The 21,651-nt window shown below is 43.3% G+C and overlaps 1 long non-coding RNA gene across 1 annotated transcript in view; it reads left to right on the top strand.

Annotated features, from left to right (window-relative positions):
- The first annotated feature begins 1,512 nt into the window (after window positions 1-1,512).
- LOC125403206 (uncharacterized) overlaps window positions 1,513-21,651 on the top strand; it is a 29,850-nt gene continuing 9,711 nt past the window's right edge. The window contains exon 1 of the long non-coding RNA XR_015737478.1: window positions 1,513-1,893. This is a non-coding gene — a long non-coding RNA (uncharacterized LOC125403206). The remainder of the gene's footprint in view (window positions 1,894-21,651) is intronic.

Below are 21,651 nucleotides of genomic sequence, written 5' to 3'. Positions count from 1 at the left end.
TCTTCCTCTGGTGTCTACATGTGCACAGGTTCATTGCCCCCATGTGTGTGCACCACACACACACACACACACACACACACACACACACGCACACACACACGCACATTATAAGAGGAAATAGGTCCCTTTCCTGGTCCTGTGGAATGAGAGCTGCAGGATCTCCACAACTGGGGCATCAGCAGGAGAGGCATTTTGATGAGGGTCCAGTGGTGATGCTGTGCTAGAGACCAGAGGCCTTGACCCAGACCGAGGACTCATTGCGATGAGCATTTGCAAGTGAGGCTGATTAGACTAAAGGGTGGACTGCCTGACACTCCTAATGCCACTAGGATGAATGAAGAGGTGTTGGAAACGTGGGAAGGACAGAAGATGGAGCTGAGGCTTTTCTCGTTGTTTGTTTTTAATTAATTTTAGGGGGTGGTTTCTTTTGGGGGGATGCTGCAGGAATGAGAGGTGGATATGGAGAGACTGGAAAGTGAGTGGAATTGGGGAGCCTGAGGTGAAATTCCCAAAAGATCAATAAAAGATTATGTGATAAAAGAAAATGTGTCCCTTTCTTGAAAGTCATAAATATGCCTGCATCACACCAGGGCTGTCTTTTCCCAGTCTGAATTGAAAAATCCAATGAGAAATTACTCTCTGAGACACCACACTAATTAAAAACAAGACAAAGCAAGCAAGCAAACAAAAACCCAGACTCTGGCCTGGTACATAGGTTGGAAGGGACATGTGCCAAAAGAAAGAATGTGTGACTGTTCCTTGTCTGTGTTGGGGCAAGCTAACCACCTCCCACGCTTGGCAATAATGTTCGCAGGGTCCAAAAGTCACAGTTCTGATTCTGTTGCTTCCCAGAAGAAAAATGGTATTGGCAAACTATAGGAAAATGATCGTATTCAAGTCCCATCTCTCTGAGACGCTTTCTTCCTCTGTGTCAGATTTTGTGACATTTGTGTTGTTTTGTGCGTTCCTGGATGTTTTCCCTCTGTCTGCTCTTTAGTGCAAGACAGAGCAAGCATTCATGCCTCCGGTTGAACCAATCAATTGAATACACAATACCTTGGTTAGTCCAAGGTAACCTACATGTTTAAACATTGCCTGCAAAGACAGCTTCAGTACAACACAGTTACATTAAAAAAGCACGGCATGAAGTCTGGAGATGATTTCTAATGGGCCCCAAAGAGAGCTTTGAGTCCTTAGGCTTATGACCGACCAGAAGTTCATGCCACATTAAGTTTCCCATCTGAAAAGCGGGAAGGTCCCTTGCTACAACTTAGAAAAAGTGATTGGAGGAGGCAAATATCATGCGCTTCTCTCGATGGTAAGTATTCTCCAATTGCAATAATAAACCTGCCGTTTTCTCTCTGTGATTTCAAACCTAACAGGAGACAAGGACTGGCGTTCCAATCAGTTCAAGGTTACTGCTGACTGTCTTTTTCATCACCTGCTTGTAATTCCTGCTTTGAACTTTTGGAAATGGTCCTCTGATTTTTCCCTTGTGATAAAATAATAGGTTACTGTGGTTTGTTTGGTCTGTGACTATGGCCTGAGGACAGGCAAATTACCTAGACCAGAACAACTGAAGGAAGGCTTATCTCTAGTCAGTGTGATTGGCTCAGAACTGGGCACACGATCCAACCTGGGCTGTTGAGAAGTCTGGAGTTCTTATCAAACCAAAGAGCCCTGTTTACTGTAGATTCTTCAAGGGGAAGAATTTCTGTTGAGAGCTACTCAGGAATAACTCTGATACCTGAGGTATTGGAAATCTTTCCATAAAAGGAGAGAAAAATCCCAACGGCGAGGGCAGTGGAATTCAGAGATGAGGAAAGCAAATGCTGTGTGACATCCTTTCAGCCTCTGGGCCAGCGGAGATACAGTACGGAGCATCCAGCACAGGTAAGCCATCTCCTCTGCGCACGGTCAAAGCTCTGTACGAAACATAGGAGCACAGACTTTCTTTCTACCTCAAAACGCCAGCTCCCAGACATTCTGAAAACAGTCGCAGCGGTGCCTGTGACTTCAGCATGGTTCCGATCTGTGCACAGGTGCCATACATCAAAACTTCAGTAAGTTAAAACTGGAGGAGTCCCAGAAGGCCTGCTACTTCAAAGGTAAAGTGACTGTCCCTGAACCATCTGCTGTGATATAATTGGACTGTCGTGATGTTGGAGTTTGGTGAGTGTATTTTAGTGAAATGGATTTCAGAACGGAAGATTCTTCACAGGAATGAATTCCAGGATCAATTATTAGATAGTGGTCAGCTTTTCAAAAAACAAAGAGAATTGAGGACCCCAGAATACAACACATACAGCAAGGATAAATAATATTCCGTGAGGTTTTTGTTTCTGATGGCTATAAAAGCATAGATGCACATGTTCAAAGAGTCTTAGGCAGTGAGGCTGATAGATTCTATGCATTCTTGCCATGGCTCAAGGTCAAAGTTTGAAAACCTCTTTAGAGGATATTAGAATTTCTTTTATGGGTGTATTTTTATCAAGAAGGAAGCACAGTATATTTTTCGTATCAGTAAAGGGTGCCTAGCATCGAAGTCAAGCCAGCCCCTGTAGACAGCACGGATTCTAAATGAAGGCTCTGAGTCTGAGTTATAGACACATTTTCCCTGTTTGCCTCCTGCATTACTAAGCCACCAGTAACAAGGGTGTGCTTTACAGTGCTCTGGGATTCTTTGGGGGTTGAAAGTGCTGCATAAAATCAAGTCTAGTCTGTTTATGGATGTAATTCCCTGTGCCCAGAGATCAGGATGTGTGCTGTGGTCTGAATTACACTGCATCTGATTCTCATTAACTGCTCGTGATTCCCCCCTGGATCCGGTTTCTCTGCCCTCTCTGAATTACTGTGCACATGGCTGGCTTCTGCAGAGTGCTAACCCTGGCCGTCGGCAGTCAAGTCTGTTGCTCTGTTATAACCCACGCTGCAATTGTAGCAGACCCTAAGAGGAGTGTTTTAGGAACACACACACACACACACACACACACACACACACACACACACTCAAAAAAACCTGTCAAATGATCAAAGAAACTCACTGAGCTATCTGTTCCTGCATTGGTGAGCTGATTACCAAACACTAGGGACAGGGGTTTGTGGGTTGATGTCTTAGGCCCAGAGAAAAGAAACTAGACAATAAATGTTTATTATCAGCACTTGCATTGTGCTCCTGACTGAACTGTGTCCCTTTAACATGGGCATGTTGAAGATTTGGCTCCTGGCATGATTTGGAGAGAGGGCTTTTAAACAGTAAAGGATATATAAGGAAATAAAGGTGAGGTCTAATTCAATAGGACCGATGGTTCTACAGAAGAGGGGAAGCAAGGAAGAAACCCCTCTCCTTTGTCTCTTGTGTACCACACACGCCAAGGAAAGACCAGGGGAGCACATAGGGAAAAGGTGGCCATTTGCCAACCAGGGAGAGAGCACTCACCAGGAACAGACCATGTTGGTACCCTGATTTCTGGATTCCAGCCTCCAAATCATCAGGAACACAAATGCCCATTGTTTAAGTAATCTACTCCATAGTATTTTGTTATGGCAACCCAATAGAGAACAAACACGCTTTTCTCGATTCCCTCACCATACAAGAACAGTGTTGCACACCACTAGCCCAAGAATTGTCCTTGTGTGGTGCCCAACGTGGTATGCTCTGAGTCCTTGGGGACTATTTGTTCATGCAAGCTTCATAACAACTCACAAGCAGGTCGAGCTAATAGTCTCATAGATTTGTTTGTTGTCAATTTGACACAAGCTGGAGTCTGACAAGTGGAAACCACAATTGAGAAAATGCCATCATTTGATTGGTCTGTGGGTAAGTCCATGGGGGGATTTCCTTGATTGAGGTGGGAGGGCCCAGTCCACTGGGGGTGATGTCACCCAGGCAGGTGGTCCTGGGTAGCATAAGAAAACAGGCTGAAAGACTGGAGAAATGACTCGGAGGTTAAGAGCACTGGCTGCTCTTTCAGAGGACATAGATTTAATTCCTAGCACCTACATGGCAGCTCACAACCACCAGTAATTCCCAGGAAATTCAGCACCCTATTCTGGCCTCTGTGGGTACCAGACACACAGGTAGTATGCAGACATACACGCAGACTCATATGCAAGCAAAACACACACCCAAAACAAGAAAAGCAAGCAACAAGAAAAGAAAAGAAAGCAAGCTGAACAAGCCATGGAGAGCAAGCTGGGAAGCATCATTCCTTCATGGCATCTGCTCCAGTTCCTGCCCCTGGTTTCCTGCCTGGGTTTCTCTCAATAGACGGTGCTTTAGGATCTGTAAGATGAATAAAACACTTGCTCCACAGATTGTTCTTGTTCATGGTCTTCATCACAGCAGTAGTAACCAAAGGGAGACAGCTAAGGAATACCGCAGTGACAGACTCGCAGAGTTCAGTATTTACAACCACACATGTAGCTTTCTTCCTCTCCCATGGACCTGAGTTGGGTTTGGAGTTGGAGACGAAAGTCACCTGGAGGTGATTCATGCCTTCCTGCTTTCCATTGGCTAAAGCAAACCTCGGGGTTCACTTCAGGAAACTGAGGTAGTGCTATCCTTCTGTGTTTGGAAGAAAATGAAGCAGGCATCTTCTTGAGCAGAGGAGTGTTGCTGTCATCCTCTGAAGAACAGGTTTTTATGGATAAAACACACAGAGTTTATGGACCCGTGCCCTCGTGCATGCAGCTAATAAACGGAGTAAGGTTAACAAGCATAGCAAATCAAAACATCAAACACCTAGTTACATTTGAATTGCAGATAAACAACAAATAATTTTTTTGTAGAAAGACGTCCCGAATCTGCATAAGGAATATATTTACTCTAAAACAATAGTTTATCTGAAACACAAACATAACATTGTACTTTGTGTTGTAGGCAGGCAACCTTAATCCAGGCAATCCCCAGATAGGACTTTGGCTCCAGAGAAGAGTAATATTCTATTCAGTACCAGTCTTCTACTTCTGCAACCTTCTTTTGTGCCTCTGCCAAACTTATTTATTTCTTAACCATATAACTAATGCTGAAAAAAAATTTAGGACCTCTTCATCGGAAGGGAAAGAGCTTTGCAAATGTTTTCCTACTGATCATTTTTTGATGAGGAAATAGAATCTGTCCTGTCCCTCCAATGGATCCTCCTACATTCAGACATGTTTAGTAAGCTACTGCCTAATGTTTCTCAGTTAATGGAAAGGAAGATGTGGGGTAGATAATCGTAATGACCATTAACCCCCCAAACTTGCCCCTGGGAGATGGAAACCGGTTGCCGTTTTCATTTTGAAGCACTTAGGTCAATAATGCAATTACTTTGTTTCCTCTGACCCAAGAGACTGAGAATTCAGGCTTGAGGAGTTGAATCCATACCAGTGGTAGACAGTAGTGATGTCATCATGTGTGAGGGTGAGCATGGGTATGAGATGGCAAGTTTGCATCCAACTGAACAGTCCACATTTCTGGTTTTGTTTTGGTGTGTGTATGCGTGTGCATGTGTGTATGCGTGTGCATGTGTGTGTGTGTGTTTGTGTTGTGCATGTCTGTGAGATAGGAGGCCAGTAGATAACCAGAGGAAGATGCTGGATGTCTTGCTCTACCATGTTCTATATTATTCCCTTGAGAGTGGGTCTTTCACTGAATCTGGAGCTAGGCTGATAGCCAGCAAGCCCCAGAGATGTTCTGGGACTCCACCCACAACAAAACTGGATTTATAGGGATACCTAGCCATGCATGCCAGGATCCAAATTCAGGTCCCCATGCTTGTGTTATCAAGCACTCTTAAGCTTTGGGATAAGTCTTCTATACACTGTGAATATATGTTGGTCTCATTGGTTAATAATAAAAGCAGCTTTAGCCTACAGCAAAGCAGAATATAGCTAGGTGGGAAAGCCAAATTGAATACAAGGAGAGAAAGAGAGAGAGAGGGCAGAGTCAAGAGAGATGCAGGCCAGCCACCCAAGAAACAAGATGCCAGCAAACTGGGAAAAGCCACGGCCACATGGCAACACATAGATTAACAGAAATGGTTAATTAAATGTAAGAGCTAGTTAGCAATAAGCCTGAACTATAGGTCAAGTGGTTTGTAATTAATATTAAGCCTCTGAGTGATTATTTAGAAGTGGCTACAGTACAGAAGCCTCCATTTACACTCTTACCCACCGAGCTATTCTTCTAGCCCCAGGATTCCACATTTTGTAGATGGCTTGGGCAAGTAATTAAGTGTTGACAATGGATATAGTTGACATCTCATTAATACTTAATTAGTAACTATTCACCACCTGGCACCAAGTCTGGCATAGAATGTGGAGATAGTCAATGCCATGTGAGGTTGCTGATAACCTATAATGCCTACTTTGCAAATGAGGAACTGACTGGAAGATAGACTAAGTGAGACTGATTAAAATAGGCCCACTTCTAAAGGCACTGAGAGCAGGCAGTGACTTTGATTTATCTGAGGATGTGTTCAGAGGAGTCCTCATTACTTCTCTTAATTTGACTTGGACTTCCTAGGTCTGGTCTCAAGTGGCTGAAACCAGTGACTCATGGCCCCCACTAGGAATAATGACTAACAGACCATTAGGAGGGAATCGACTAGCTTGCTTGTTCCCTTGCATGAAAGGTAATCAGTACACGAGATTAGTTTCTTCTTGCATTAAGTGAACTTCTTAATCCTCTGAAAAATAAGACAAAATTTTTCCCTAGGCTAGGTTTTAATCCATGATGTTTCTTGTAATTTGCTGATCCTAGCGAGTGAAATAGCTTTCACGAATGTCTTGTCACCACCTGAATGTTCCCTTTCTAGAATAACTGTTTTATACAAAAGTGCCATTATGCCTTTTCCCTTGTTTGTTTGTTGGTTTCCAGTACTGAATATTGAACCATGGACCTCACATGAGGCAGGCAAGTGCTCTACCACTGAGCTAAATTTCACTACCTACTAAGTTAACAGACAACGCCCTACTGGTTAGACCTTTTCAGACTATTGCTGACATGAATGTGGATTCTCACCATATGTCTTAGGGCAAGGACCAAGAGAAAGCAAATGAAGGCTAGAAGGAGTTTTCATCGACGCCATTCAACTTTGATGGGTTCCTATGGCTATTTAAAGATGGATATCACAAGCTGGGTGGTGGTAAACACCTTTAATCCCAGCACTTGGGAGGCAGAGGCAGATGGATCTCTGTGAATTCGAGGCCAGACTAGTTTACAGCGTGAGTTCCAGGACAGCCAGAGCTGTTCTACAGAGAAACCCTGTCTGGGGGTGGAGGAGGTGAATGTCTCCCCTTGTGGACTTTCTCAGTGAAATAGAAAGTCCTCTGTTGAGGATACTAACTTTTGTTTATTACTATTGTCCAGGTGCCGCCCTAACATCTCTGTCAGGGTTAGAGTTCACAACTCAACACAGTCCTGTGGACTGTTCTAGTACTGCTCTTGGGCACCCAAGATGAACCAGACAAATAAGCTTTGGGTTGCTTTAACCACTGCCTTAGCTGTTGTTGTATTGCTGTGAAGAGCTACCATGACCAAAACATTTGACTGAAGGCTTGCTTACAGCTTCAGAGGGTTAGATTATGACTGTCATAGCAGGAAGTATGGCAACAGGCAGGCAGCATGGCATTGGAGCAGTGGCTAACAGCTTGCATCCTGATCCACAGGCAGGATGGAGCGAGAGAGACTGGGCCTAGTGTGGGCTTTTGAAACCTCAAAACCCAAAACTAGTAACACGCCCACTCCAACAAGGCCATATCTCCTGATCCTTTTCAAACAGTTCCACTAATTGAAGACCAAGCATTCAAGTAGATGAGCCTATGGGAACCATTCTAATTCAAGCCCCCATAGTCACACAATAGAACACTACATGCAACAAGGCAGATGATTCACTTATGACTGCATACAGAAGGATAAGGCCATTCACAGTGTTCAACCAGGGAAGTGAGACACGGGAAACATGCTGTAGTAGTCCATCTTAATAAAAAGATTTTAAAAATGTATGTGCATGAATCCTTTGCCTGCATCTATATGTGTGCATCATGTACACGCCTGGTGATCACAGAGACCAGAAGAAGGCATCGGATTACCTGGAACTAGATCCAGGCAGTAGTTGCACATTGGGTACTGGGAATTGAACCCGGGTCCTTCAGAAGTACAGCAAATGCTCTTAACCACCAAGCCATCTCTGTAGTCCCATTTTTATACATTTTAAAGGCAGGTAGACATACTGTGGGGCATCAAGTAGCGGTGTTGTCATAGGCAGAGTTCTAAGGTCATTTCATGATTGCTGCTGCCCAGTGTTTGTCCCTTGTATTAGACCTGTCCCTTGAGTCCAGTTGTGTCCTCCCAAGTGATAGACTGCCATTTCTTACAGTCTTAGTCTGAAACATGCCTTACTGTCTTAGGTTCTGAACACCTTTGCTACTACTAGGAAGGTTGTGAGCCTTTGCCTACATGATGGACTGAAATAAATCCTTTCTTTAGTGGCTCCTGCCAGGTGTTCTGGGGACAGTGACAAGAAAATAACTAACATGGTACTCCTGCCATGAAGATGCCTAATTACCAAGCTAGTGACCAGAGGTGGGCTCATGTAATCTGATGGTAGTATGTGGGCCGGCTTGTTGGGGTTTCTGTCCCACCTGGTACCCCACAGTCGGCATACTCCAAGGAAAATCACACACAAGACTCCATAAGATTATAAACTGATTGGCTCATTAGGTCAGGCTACTTATTGGTTCTTATAACATGTATTACCCCATTATCCTTGTCTACATTAGCCACACGGGCTCCGTACCTTTCTCAGTGAGACAGCTTACATGTTGCCTCTTCCGTGGTCTGCGCAGGAATGGCAAAGAACCTAGAAGCAACAGCTGTGAACTGCTTATGGGGACTGCCAGCAGCCTATAGGAGCCGAGAAAGGTTCCTAGCTAACAAGCGGCAGGAAAGGCGGGGCTTAGTGAGGCAGTCACAGAAGCTGAACCCTTCTCAGAGCTTGAGTGAGCTCAGACCTAGATGAGAAGTCAAACTCTGGCTGACACCTTTTTTCCCCACATGGGGAGACCGGGAACAGAAGGTGTAAGACACACACGTGAGATGGCGGAGCTGCACGGGTTTAACTGGCTCAGTTTGTGGTGATGGGATTTCTAAGGACAGAGAGCTAGTGCACATGGCTGGGATGGGAGGGGCTGCCAAGTGCTGGAAGCCGGCTTGATCTGGTGATGGCAAGGTAAGAGTGCTGGACTTGGGCTGTCACCAGCTTCACGTGGAGAATGGATGTGCTTTTCTCTCCATAGTTTGCATTTGATGTGAACAAGGTTTATAAACAGCTGGGAAGGTGGCTCAGTGTGAAAGCTCCTTGCCATGCAAACACAAGGACTTGATTTTGGGCCCCTGAACCTGCATTTAAAATAACAAACAACCAGATGTGGTGGTTGACATTTGTAATCCCAACACTGGGGCGGTGGAGACAGATGGATCGTTGGGGTTTACGAGCCAGCCAGTCCAGTTTGCTAGATGAGTTCCAGGCCAGTGAGACTCGAGGGGACCTGAGAGACAGCATCCAAAGTTGTTCTTGGACCTTCACATACATGTTCATATGTGTGCATGAACCTGAGAGAGCATGAACATGTTCACATCCACACAAATTAAAAACCAAATGTTGGAACAAAGTTATTTATGTCGTTCTTAAGAATACAGAAGTGAAGAGACACCCAAACTTAGACCCATCTGAATCTATTGTGCTAGGCTGTACTGAGGCTGGCCCTTCCTGTTCACGATCAGGCAGCGGAAACCTCCCCTTGGTGGGGCTGCTTTTGGTAGAAAACTTAAAAAAAGAGGAGAGAGACAAATGAGAGGTACGATTCTTGGACTGAATTAGACCTTGGAGATAATGTCATTTTGATTACACAGAAAACCCTAATATCAATTCCAGTCATTCCCAGTGAGGGCATAGGTGACTTTATGGTCACTCTGCCGCTCCTCCTCCCAGGGACCAGCAGCAATTGTGTCTAGGAAAGAGTTATGACCTATTGTCCCTGCTGCCAACAGCCGAGGATGGAAAGAGAGATAGGAGAGAGGCAAGAGCTAACTTTGGGCGTTTGTATGGGAAGGCATCATTAGGTCAGAGCTTTCTTTAAAGATGAAGCAAACCAACCTGTGGAAAACCATCTTCTAAAACTCACCAGTTGTTTAAGCAAAATCAAACAGCTTTAGAAACTAAACCCCTCTAAACGTTTTTAAAAAGATTCTCCTTTCTAAACAGGGTCATTACTGACCCTTGAGCACAGCTCACCCTCGGTTCTTTAAGAACAATCTGATATGGGGGGGGCAGGGTCCGGTGTGATGGTACATGCCTTAAGCCCGGCTCTTTGGAGGCAGAGGCAGGTTGGTTCTGGTAGTTTGAGGATAATCTAGTTACATGGTGAGACTCTGTTTGGAAGAGAGAGAGGGAGGGAGGGAGGAAGGAAGAGGGGAGAGAGAACAGGATGAGGGGAGAAAGAGGGAAGGAGATAAAAGACTGAAATCATAACCAAGAACTTGACATTTACTAATTGTTCAGAATGATAGCACAACACATGCATATTTCAAAAATTGCACTGTCAACACATATAGCCATTTAGCTCTGGAAATCTAATTCATCTCTATTACTCTTATGGGTATATACAGATAATTTCAGATTTAGAAAAAAGAATGCAATATCTCATGGAATTATTTGTTTATATGTTAAAATGATTATTTGGGCATATAAATCATATGACATATTTGAATTATTGGGTTATATAGCATCTCTGTGGCTCATTAAAGATTTCTGTTGGGTAGGTTAATGACTGGAACCCTGAAGATATTTCACAAAAGATATAAACAAGAGAAAAACTATGGTCTTAATTATATAGTATATCATTGTCATTGTTTGTGTATATGTGTGTGCAAGTGTGTATGCATGTGTGTATGTTTCTAGGGACTGAGCCAAGGTCCTCAGACATAGTAGGCATATGTTTTTTTAATGATTTTTTTCTTTCAGATTATAAATACATACAGTATCCCTTCTCTGGAATGTTTGGGACCAGAAGTGCTTCTGATTTTGAATTGGGGGGGGGGCTGAATATTTACATATATGTGATAAGCTATTTCAGTGATGGGATCAAAATCTAAAATGAAATTCATTTATATTTCATGAGAAGATTTTGCATATAGCCTGAAGGTAATTTCATACATTTATTGTGCCTTCAACTTGTCTATGATCTGTCACATGAGACTGGGTGTCCTGGTTGGTTTCTGTCAACTTGACACAGCTAGAGTTATCTGAAAAGATGAAACTCAATTGAGAAAGTGCATCCATAAGATGGCCTGTAGGCAAGTCTGTTGGGCATTTTCTTGATTAGTGGTGGGTGTAGAAAGGTCCAACCCATGGGCAGGAGTTGGGGTTAGGTGTGGAGTTTCTATCGCTGGGCAGGTGATTCTTGGTTGTATAAGAAAGGTGACTGAGCAAGCCATAGGAGCAAGCCAGCAAGTTCCTCTATGGCTTATGCTTTAATTCCTGCCTCCAGTTTCCAGCCTTGAATTTTTTCCATGGCTTCCCCTGATGGTGGACTATGGGCCGAAGAAACCCTCTCTTCTCCAAGTTGCTTTTGGTCATGGTGTTTATCATAGAAATAGAAAACTAAGAGATCAGGTTAGAATTTTCAATTTGGGTATCAAGTAGGTCTGAAGGACTTGGATGTTGGAGCAGTTGGGGTTTACAATTTTCATAGCAGGAATGTAAAACCTGTATATCCTAACACAGCAACAACAACAACAACAATGCAGAGATGTAGACAGTAATAATAGGGCAACAAAATCTCCCATAATGTAACTAATGTTTGTATGAACATATGGCATATATAGTTATAAAATTATAACGTGTATATATTGTTATTATTTGATTTACAAACTTCTTTCACTACACTAATTGTGATTTTTTTCATAATGGCATATATGTGACTATTTTTTCATAGAATGTACTTTATCCAACATCTTGTTCACTTCAATTGTGTTTGGTTTTTCTTTTCTTTTTTTTTCTATATGAAAATTGTTACTGCTTTTGATAATTCAATACATACTTCTTATGGCACTTGTTCAATCATTCCTCTAGGATTTATTTCTAGAAGAACCATTCCTGGGCAAAAGAGCAGAAATGAAAAGCTTTAGATCCATACAGTGCCTTATTTTGCTAGGCTTTTATTTTACCCTTGGCAGTAACCTGCTAGGCAGAAAGATGGTTTCATTTCCCCACAAGCTTATGGGTCGGGATCTGGGGATTAGCTCTTTCATACACCTTTTCAGTTTCTAAATTTCTTATAGCTGGAAAGGAACTTGGCTTTTCTTATACAGAATCTAGTTGCAATAACCAGGGACTTCTCTAATTCCTGAACCATCATCTGAGGTACTGTTCAGCTTCCCAGGGGCTGGTGTTAGTCTCAGTCAACTTTGAACCGAGTGGTGAAGATTACCACTTCTAGAGAATGGGGATCTAGAGAATGATTTAAGAGTAAGGGTACCTTCCACGGGGGCTCTCACTGAAGAAGATAAATGCTAACACCAGCTTGTCAGTTAATGTGCCTGTGGTTGTTCAGATAAGAATGGCCACCAGAGGCTCATATCTGTGAAGGTTTAGTCACCAGGGAGCAGAACTGTTTGAGAGGATTAGAAGGATTAGGAGGTGTGGTAATTTGAATGAAAAAGACCCCCATAGACTTAGAGAGTGGCAATATTGAGAGGCATGGCCTTGCTGAAGTAGGTGTGCCCTTGTTGGAGGGAGTGTGTCACTGGGTGTGGACTTTGAGGTTTCAGAAGCTTGAGCCAGAACTAGTGGTTCACTGACTCTTCCTGTTGCCTGTGGATCCAGGTGTAGAACTCTCAGCTCTTCTCCAGCACCATGTCTGCTTGCATGCCTCCATGTTTCCCACCATGATGATAATGAACTAAACCTCTGAACTATTAGCAAGCCCCAGTGAAATATTTTCCTTTCTAAGAGTTGCCAAGGTCATGGTGTCTCTTCACAGCAATATAACCCAAAGACACAAGTTGGTACCAGGGCCTGGGGTATTACTATGATGGGCCAGACAATGCTTTTGTTTGGAGGAATATGGAACACTTGGGAACTTCGAATTAGAAAAACAGTTGAATGCTTTAATTAGGGAGGAAGGGGCCATACTAGTAGAAACACTGAAGACAGGTCCTGAGGGTGATTTGAACTGTAGAGCCTGGCTCAAGAGGTTTCCGAGGAGGAGAGTATCAGTATGTTGTGATATTTTGGTGAAGAATGTGGCTGCATTCTGCGCTTGTCCAAAAAATTCTTCCTGAGGCTAAATTGAAGAGTTTTAGATCAACAGCTTCAGCAAAGGAGATTTCAGAATAGCCTACCCTTGACTGTGTGGCATGTTATGAGTGACACAATCTTTTGTAGATCTAGAATGATAAGGAGCAGTCTGAACACGGGAAAACACAAAATGGAGATTACAAGTTTAAAGAAAATCTTATGCTAAATGGAATAAAGGGAGTGATGACTTCAGGGCAAGACCCCACCTAGCTGAGCTTCCGATTTGTGAAAAGGAGTTTAAAAAAGCTTAGAGCCAAGAGTCATGACACAGGCCTTTAATTCCAGGAGGGATTGGAACTCAGAAAACAGAGGCAGGCGGATCTCTGAATTTAAGGCTAGCCTGGTCTACAGAACAAGTTCCTGGACAGCCAAGCTTAGGCAGTGAAGGAAGGAAACCATCAGAAACAGACAGTTTGTGAAGATGTGTTTGAACAAGAGGGCCACACTCCAACCCCAGCAAGCAGCAGAATTTGATAGCTTCGGCCTTGTGGTTCTGACTTTAAAGTCAAGGACATAAGAAAGGGGTTATGGAATCTTCCTCCATGACTAAGACCCCACTGAGGTCGGGAATATGTCAGGGATGTCCCTGCATGGAGGCCTGGAGAGACCATTGTGTGAAGCTATGAAGGTAAAGTCTGGAAACACCAGTTGGAGACCCCAAAATGTTGGCGATTCCAGACCTGTGGGATCTAGGGATATAGAGAAGAGCTGATAACAGGAAGTGGAACCAGCCCAAGAGAGAGAGGGGTGTTACAGTGAACAAAGCTGAATGAAGTTGGAGTTCTGAGGAACACTTTGACATCAGATATGGAGATATAGAATTTGGGAGTTTCCCCTGCTGGTTTTGTGTCTTACTTTGGTCCAGTATTTCCTCACTATGATCCCTTTCCTCCCTTTTGGAATGGTAACGTGTAGTCAACCTGTGCCATTGTATGTTGGAAGTATGTGACCTGTTTGTTTGCTTTGATTTTACAGGGGGTTTGCTATGAGTTTCCAGAGAGACTTTGGACTTTGAAACAGTGTTGAGACTGAATGACTATGGGGACTTCTGAAGTTGGAAGGAATATATTTTTTGCATTATGATATAGCTACAAGCCTATGGGAGTCAGGGAGTGGAACGTGATGGTTTGAGTAAGAATGGTCCCCATAGGCTCATATATTTAAATGCTTAATTATCAGGGAGCGGGCTGCTTGAAAAAGGTTGAGGGATTAGGTGGTGTGGTCTTATTGGAAGAGGCATTTTGGGGGCTTTGAAGTTTCAACAGCCAAGGCCAGGGTCAGGCTGTCTATCTCTGTTCCCTATAGATCAGATGTAAAACTCTCAGCTACTACTCCATGCATGACACCATGCTCCCTACCATGATGATAACTGACTAACCTCTCAAACTGTAAGTGAGCCCCCAATTAAAAATGTTCTTTTATTGGAGCTGCGTTGGTCATCCTGTCTCTTCACAGCAACAGAGCAGGGACTCAGACAGTCCCTTTAAACAGGTCTCCATAAAACACAATGATAAGACCACACGGTTATTTTCAACTACATTTGAGTCTGTGAGGGCTAAGAAATTTTCAGACAAGTGACATCTCACCACAGCACAGGTGTACAATTTTGGCCTCCTTGCCAAGTTCTTGAGTCTTGGTATCCACTTAGGAAGCACTATGAGGCTGAATTGACTTTGAAGAGGTCATAAACGCCAGCCAGCCCAGTCACTGGAGGGGTAGGATCGGAACCACCATGCAAGATATCCTGTCACGTGCCACATTCTGCAAATGTATTTCAGTCCTACAATGAATAACTCCAGGAGTCAAAGCCATGAAATTAATGTTCTATATGATACATTTCTCTTCCATGGAGGAAAAAAAAAAAGAAAATGTCACCTAGGAGAATTCCAGGAGTGCTTAATCATAAATTCATAGCAAATTTAGTATGCTAACTCTTCGAGCAGTGCCTCGGTGCCCAATTGCTATAATTAAGTGAATGAGGAGAAACATTCAATGCCATGCGTCCGATCATTATGCTAGCAGTGTCGGCATTAGTTTTTAGGAATGTAAACTATTATATATTCCAGAAACATTTTTTGAAAAGTGCACACATATCTCTAAGGATTTTAAACCCCTAGATTAATGTCAATTGTCAGGGGATGAAGCTCACTTGGCAGCGCATGCCTAGAATGCAGGAAGGCCACAGTTTGATGCCCAACAGCTGTGTGTGGTGGCTTATACCTATAATCCCAGCACTCGGGAACCAGAGGCAGTAAGGCCAGAAGCTCAGCACATCTTTGTGCTGTGGTGGTTTGAATGAGAATGGCCCGGATAGGCTCATGTATTTGCCTACTTAGTCTCTAGTTGAACTGTTTTGGAAGGATGAGGAGGTTTGGCCTTGTTGGAGGAGGTGTGTCACTGGGCTGGGCTTTGAAGTTAAAAAGCCTAGGCTGGGCCCATGTTTTTCTGTATGGCTGCTACCAGAGGATTAGGATGTAAAGCTCTTAGTTACTGCCCCAGCACCATGCCTGTCTGCTTCTTGCTGTGATGATTATGGACTACGCTGCTAAAACTGTAAGTGAGCTCCCAACCTAACATTTTCTTTTATAAGAGTTGCCTTGATCATGGTGTCTCTCTACAACAGATAGAACAATAGCTAAGGCAGAGGACACCATCGAAGCCCCTACTGTGGGAGGGAAAGGGAAATTTTGCACTCATGGGATTTCTCCAAAAAGGAAGGAGACAGTGTCTGAGATTTTGTGTCACCGACTCACTAAGCCCTTTTGTATTGTTAAAGCATCCTCTCTGTTTGTAAGTACTCATCCTTTCCCACGTGAGATCCCAGGCCGTCCTGAGGTGGCAGAGAGTACCTAGACAGGAGGCAGAGAAGGAGAGAAGCGGTCCCTACCCTGTTCCCACCACGAAGAACATCTGAGTTCCTGGAGAGAAAAGCTAGAGCTGCGTTGCCATCTTAAAAGTCTGAAGATTGATAAACTAATAAATAAGCACATCTTTCTAAAGCAGCGTGGAATCTGCAGTAGACTTTAATCTGGAGGATGAAATAAAGATAGAACAGCGAGAGTGTAAGGATAACAGTAGAGAAAATAAATTTGTATCCATCTATACTTTGTCAAAGCCAGCTCCATTAGCTAGCGTCTCACAGTCGACTGTTATTGCTGTGTGAGATGGTGAATCTTCACGGTCAACTTGGCTCAATCTCCGAACACCTTGAAGCACATTTCTGGGTTTCTCTGTGGGAACATTTCTAGAAAAGTTTAACCGAGGAAGGAAAATCAACCCTGAAGGCAGCAAACATCCCATGAGCTGAGGTTCTAGAATGATAAAAAGGGAAGAAATAAGAACATTAGCAGTGTACCTGCCTTCCTTTCTCTCTGCCGCCTGACTTAGACACAATGTGATAGCCAGCTGCCTTACATCCCTACCACCATGCCTTTTCCACCGTGATGGACTGTAAGCCCTTAAACCATGAGCCCAAACAAACCCTTCCTTCCTTAACTTGCTTTTGTCAGTTATTTTGTGATTGCAAAAATAAAAGAAGCTAGCACACCATGTAAAAGATCTCTCACTTCCATACAATCTGGAGTGACCAAGGTGATGATAACCATGTGTGGTTGATCAGAGGTAGAGTAAAGATACTCCACCAAAGCCATACAGTTCTCTTACAATAAAGAGACCACCGGGCCGTAGATCTTAATCATGGGTTTCTATTAGAAATGCTGCATCTCAGACCATATCTGAGACACACGTAATGAGATTCTGTCTTTTAACCAAACATCTGTGATTCATGTTTATATTAGGGTTTTGTGGTTGGTGCTGGGCTAGAAGCCAGCACTTCGCACAAGCTAAGCACACACCTTACCACGAAGTTACAGCCACAGACACATCACTGTTTTCTTTGGTTGGTACTGGTATAAAACCCAGGGTCTTGTTCACATAGTTTAAGAAACACTGATTTAGAAAATTCAGTCTACACTGAATGGTGAGAGTGCATGCCTTGAACTCCAGCACACAGGAGGGCAGAGGGAGGCCGATCTCTGAGTTCAAGGCCAGTCTGGTCTAAGAGTGAATTCTAGGACAGACCGGATTACACAGAGAAACCCTGTCTTGAAAAACAAAATCAAACAACAACAACAAAAAGAAAGGAAGGAAGGAAGGAAGGAAGAAGGGAAAAGAAAAAAGAAAACTCAAAATATTTTCAATTATATGCTATACTGGAAATACCTCTTTTTTTGTTCTCTCTCTCTCTCTCTCTCTCTCTCTCTCTCTCTCTCTGTGTGTGTGTGTGTGTGTGTGTGTGTGTATCTTTCCTTTGAGGCAGGGTTACTCTATATGGCTCAGAAAGGTCTGAAACTCAAAATCGCCCTGCCTCCCCCTCTTGAGTGATGGGATTACAGGGGAGCAGCACTATATTCTGTGATAAATTCCTTATGTTCAGTCCACCACTGTGGCATGCTGAGTTAGAAGGGACTTAAAACCGGGAGACTTGGGCCATAGCTGTGTCATCCTGGCCAAACTGTTGCTAGAAGCCCATGCTTTCTCGTGGTCTGTTTAATCACTTGAATTGAAAGGTTCTGTCTGGCTCTGACACTCAGTAATTTGGAGAAATTTTGTTTGAAGCAAAGGAAAAGCTAAAGCATTGTTGAATCTTATTGAAGACTGTGATAAATTGCTTAATGAGCTTCTGCCGTGCTTAAACAGTGGCGGGTCTTGTCCGCGCATCAGGCTCATTGCCTGGTCCTTTGTGGTAGCCCAGATAAAAACTAATTTCCTGTTTAATAATAATTATGGCTTCTGCACTGAGGAGGAAGCACATTGATAAGAAAAGAAGATTATTGCTAAAACAAAATAATATTTAGTGCGACAGGTAGCTAGGCATTCCTAAATCTTTTGTGTTGGAATGATGGGTAACTTCTTTTTTTAAAGACTTTTATTTATTTTTTCATTTATTTGCTTACTTATTTAGAGGCAAAATCTCATGAAACTCATGCTGGTCTGAAACTCCATCTGTAGCTAAGAATGTCCTTGAACACATGATCTTCCTGCCTCCACCTCCCTAGTGCTGGGATTATAGGTGTGCGTCACCATCACCAATTTTTAGAATATCGCATTTATTTATTTATTTATTTATTTATTTAGTGTGTGTGTGTGTGTGTGTGTGTGTGTGTGTGTGTGTGAATGTATGTCCCTGGTTGTGGATGTGAATGTGTCTGTAGATGTATGTCTGTAGATTTGTGTGTGTCTGTGGATGTGTCTGGATGCCTATAGATTTGTGTGTCTGTGTGTGTTTGTATGTCTGTGGGTGTGTATGTATGTCTGGATATGTGTCTGTGGGTGTATGTTTGTGGTTGTGGATGTATGTCTGTATGTTATAATTACGCTGACTTGCCCTGTCATCTGGGAACCCTGTTTCTTTAAACCCTGTTTTCAGGACTGGCTCCACAGCTACTGAGAAACCCCATCTTGAAAAAACAAGAGCAAGAGCAAGAGCGAGAGAGAGAGAGAGAGAGAGAGAGAGAGAGAGAGAGACGCTTTGCCCATTCCTTCTCCCCCCCCATCGGTGACCCTCTATTTCTCTCCTTCTACCCTCCCATACCCTCATATACCCACTAAATGCATTCTTCATACCCAAGCTCTCTCTGCAAGGCGTATTCTGTTTCCCACAAGGTCCCTTCCCTGCCCTCCAGGGTCACTCACACCGAAAATCTTTCAGTGTGTATTAGTATGAATATACATCTATGTCTGTAGTTGTGTACGTATGTTTGGATGTGGAAGTGTGTCTGTGGATGTGTGTGTATGAATACATGGCTGTGGCTGTGTATATGTGTGGAAAGATGCAGAGGTCAGAGAACAACTTACAAGAGACTGTTTCCTCCTTTTCCCCACAGGAGTGGCTTTTGGGTATAGAACTTTGCTTGGCAGCCTTGGCAGCAAGCACCTTTCCCCTCTCTGCCGTCTCATGGGCCCCCAGTTTTGTTTGTTCTGGAAATTGAACCTGGGGCTTTGTGCATGTTAGGTAAGCATTCTTTCAACTGAGTTACACCCCCGGTAGATTCTTTATTTGAAAAACATAGCTAATTGGGATTGCTTTGGTCTATGAAAATTTTTGTTTTGTTTTGAAGAAAAGAGGAATTGCTCTGTTGAAGAGCAAGACAAGAACCATGTGCATTGAGACAAATTTGTGTTTGGGTGACCTGTGGGTCAAGGGGAAGGCCAAGTACTTAAAAGTTTATTCAGCTGACTCGCTTGTGACCTTGGCGGAGTCTCCTTCAACTCCATGGTGCTGAAGGAACTGGATTGGATTGTTCCAATCTGCGAGCGAATAGATCTCCTTCATAGGGGCTGCCTGAACTTTGGGTTGAGAATTATAGTAGGGCCTCAAGCAACCTGATCACGAAAGAAGTGATCAATTAGTAATGTCTGCAGTGAGCAAGGGAATAGGGAGTGAACAAGGAAATTCCATTTGTTTGCAAATTCCTGGGCTAGAAGATCTCTGAAGACATTAATTGCTTTAAATATTTCATCCTGAAAACATTTATAAAAAAAGCTGTATAATAGGAAAAATGTAAAGAAATAAACTGATTTCTAGATTTATTATTGCTATTTTGCGGTCTTTTAACAGCTTGAAATATATATGTGTTTTTCTGTCTTAATAGCTACCTGCGGGACAAGCTCTGAGAAAAAGAAAAATATGGTTGGGTTTAACAGAAATTCAGCATGAGGTATCTGTTAGGTCGGAAGTGATTTATGTAAGGAATCCTGTTTTGTTAGAACATAGGCTGTTGTTCCATTCAGAGCCCTTTATATGAAACAGATGCCCAATCTATAAATCAGGCACCCCGCAGTAAAGGAGATGGCATTTTGTATAAATTATGGTGCAGAGAGGAAGTTGAGGCGTGGATGAACAAATTTTCTTTGGCTTTTTGGTGTAGGAGTCATTTTATCAATCATCTCTCTATGGTAATCTCCCTCTACCCCTGTGCACCTCTTAAGGGAACTGGTAATGAAGAAAGAGTTGGAAGGTGTGCAGAGAAACTTGTCTTTGACCTCATGAGTCCCTCCTTAGGTCTACTACAACCCAGGGAAGCTATGTAGGTCCCTTTCAGCCTCAGATGCCTTTGGTTTTGGTTCAGATGTAACCCTCAAAGGAAACTACGTCATTGTCCTCTCGCGGGGTTCCAAGAAAGAATGAAATTTTTTTTATCCATCATTGTCTTTAGTGATGTGCTTCTGTTTTCCCACTTACAAGGTAGAGGGGCTGCATAGATGGCTCATCCAATAAAGAGCTTGTCTTATGAGCGTGAGTACCTGCCTTCTAGCCCCAGAGCCAGTGTTAAGAATAGCCAAGCATGATGATACACTTGTAGTCCAGTGCTAAGGGGAAGGAAACGAGTGGATTCTTGGGGCTCGCTGGCAAAGTAGTCTAGCATGCTTGGCACGTTCCAGGTCAATGAGAGACCCTGTCTCAAAATACAAGGGATAACACCCAAGGAACAAGAGCAGGGGTTGTCTTTTGTGCATACAGACTGCATGCATGCATGTGCGTGCGCGCGCGCGCACACACACACACACACACACACACACGGAATTTTGCTTTACTGTAACTCCCTGATGGATAGTTTCTGGTGGAGACAGTTAATGGATCATTCCCTATGGACCGAAAGCAGCAAGATCCTTTGCTCATTGCTGTAGCAAACACTGCTCTTTGATTCTGTGAGTGAGATCCAAAATTTGCCACCCAGTTCTGAGGACTGACCCCACCTACCAGTGCGCAGTCGTAAGACGCATCTGGTCTTCAAGGTTTGCCATGCAGCAAAGGACCAGAAAATATTCCCAATGACAGGTAGTTCAGATGGGGTTTCAACTGACTCAGAAAGCACTTCCTCCTAGAAAAATGTTCATTTTCTTTCTTCTGATTTTGTAATATGAAATGATTATATATTCACCTGGTTTAAGAAAAAAACTAAGGAAGAACTCAAGGGGGCTGGTGATACAGCTCAGCAGTAGAGGGGCTTCCCCTGCACTAGGGAAAACGAAAATAAACCAGAAGGAATTGTTCTGAGGACTGACGCCACCTACCTAATTCCCTGTCTCCTGGCCTCTTTGTAACAGGTCTTACTTCTGGTTTTTATTTCAAAATAAATGCACTGTTGTTCCTTTTCATTTTCATGGAAATCAGGATGCCTGTGCTGCTGTTGCACTCCTCAGCTGTCGCCTAATAGTTTTCCTGGGGTGTTTTCCACAAGGGACAGAGAATCTCTTCTCCAGCTGAGCAATATCACCCCATTGTCCCTTGGCTTACTCACCT

The sequence above is a fragment of the Myodes glareolus genome, chromosome 3 (assembly GCF_982192425.1).
Source record: "Myodes glareolus chromosome 3, mMyoGla1.1, whole genome shotgun sequence".
Classification (NCBI taxonomy): domain Eukaryota; kingdom Metazoa; phylum Chordata; class Mammalia; order Rodentia; family Cricetidae; genus Myodes; species Myodes glareolus.
The sequence above is the reverse complement of the archived record's forward strand: the minus strand, read 5'-3'. Positions and strand labels throughout refer to the sequence as shown.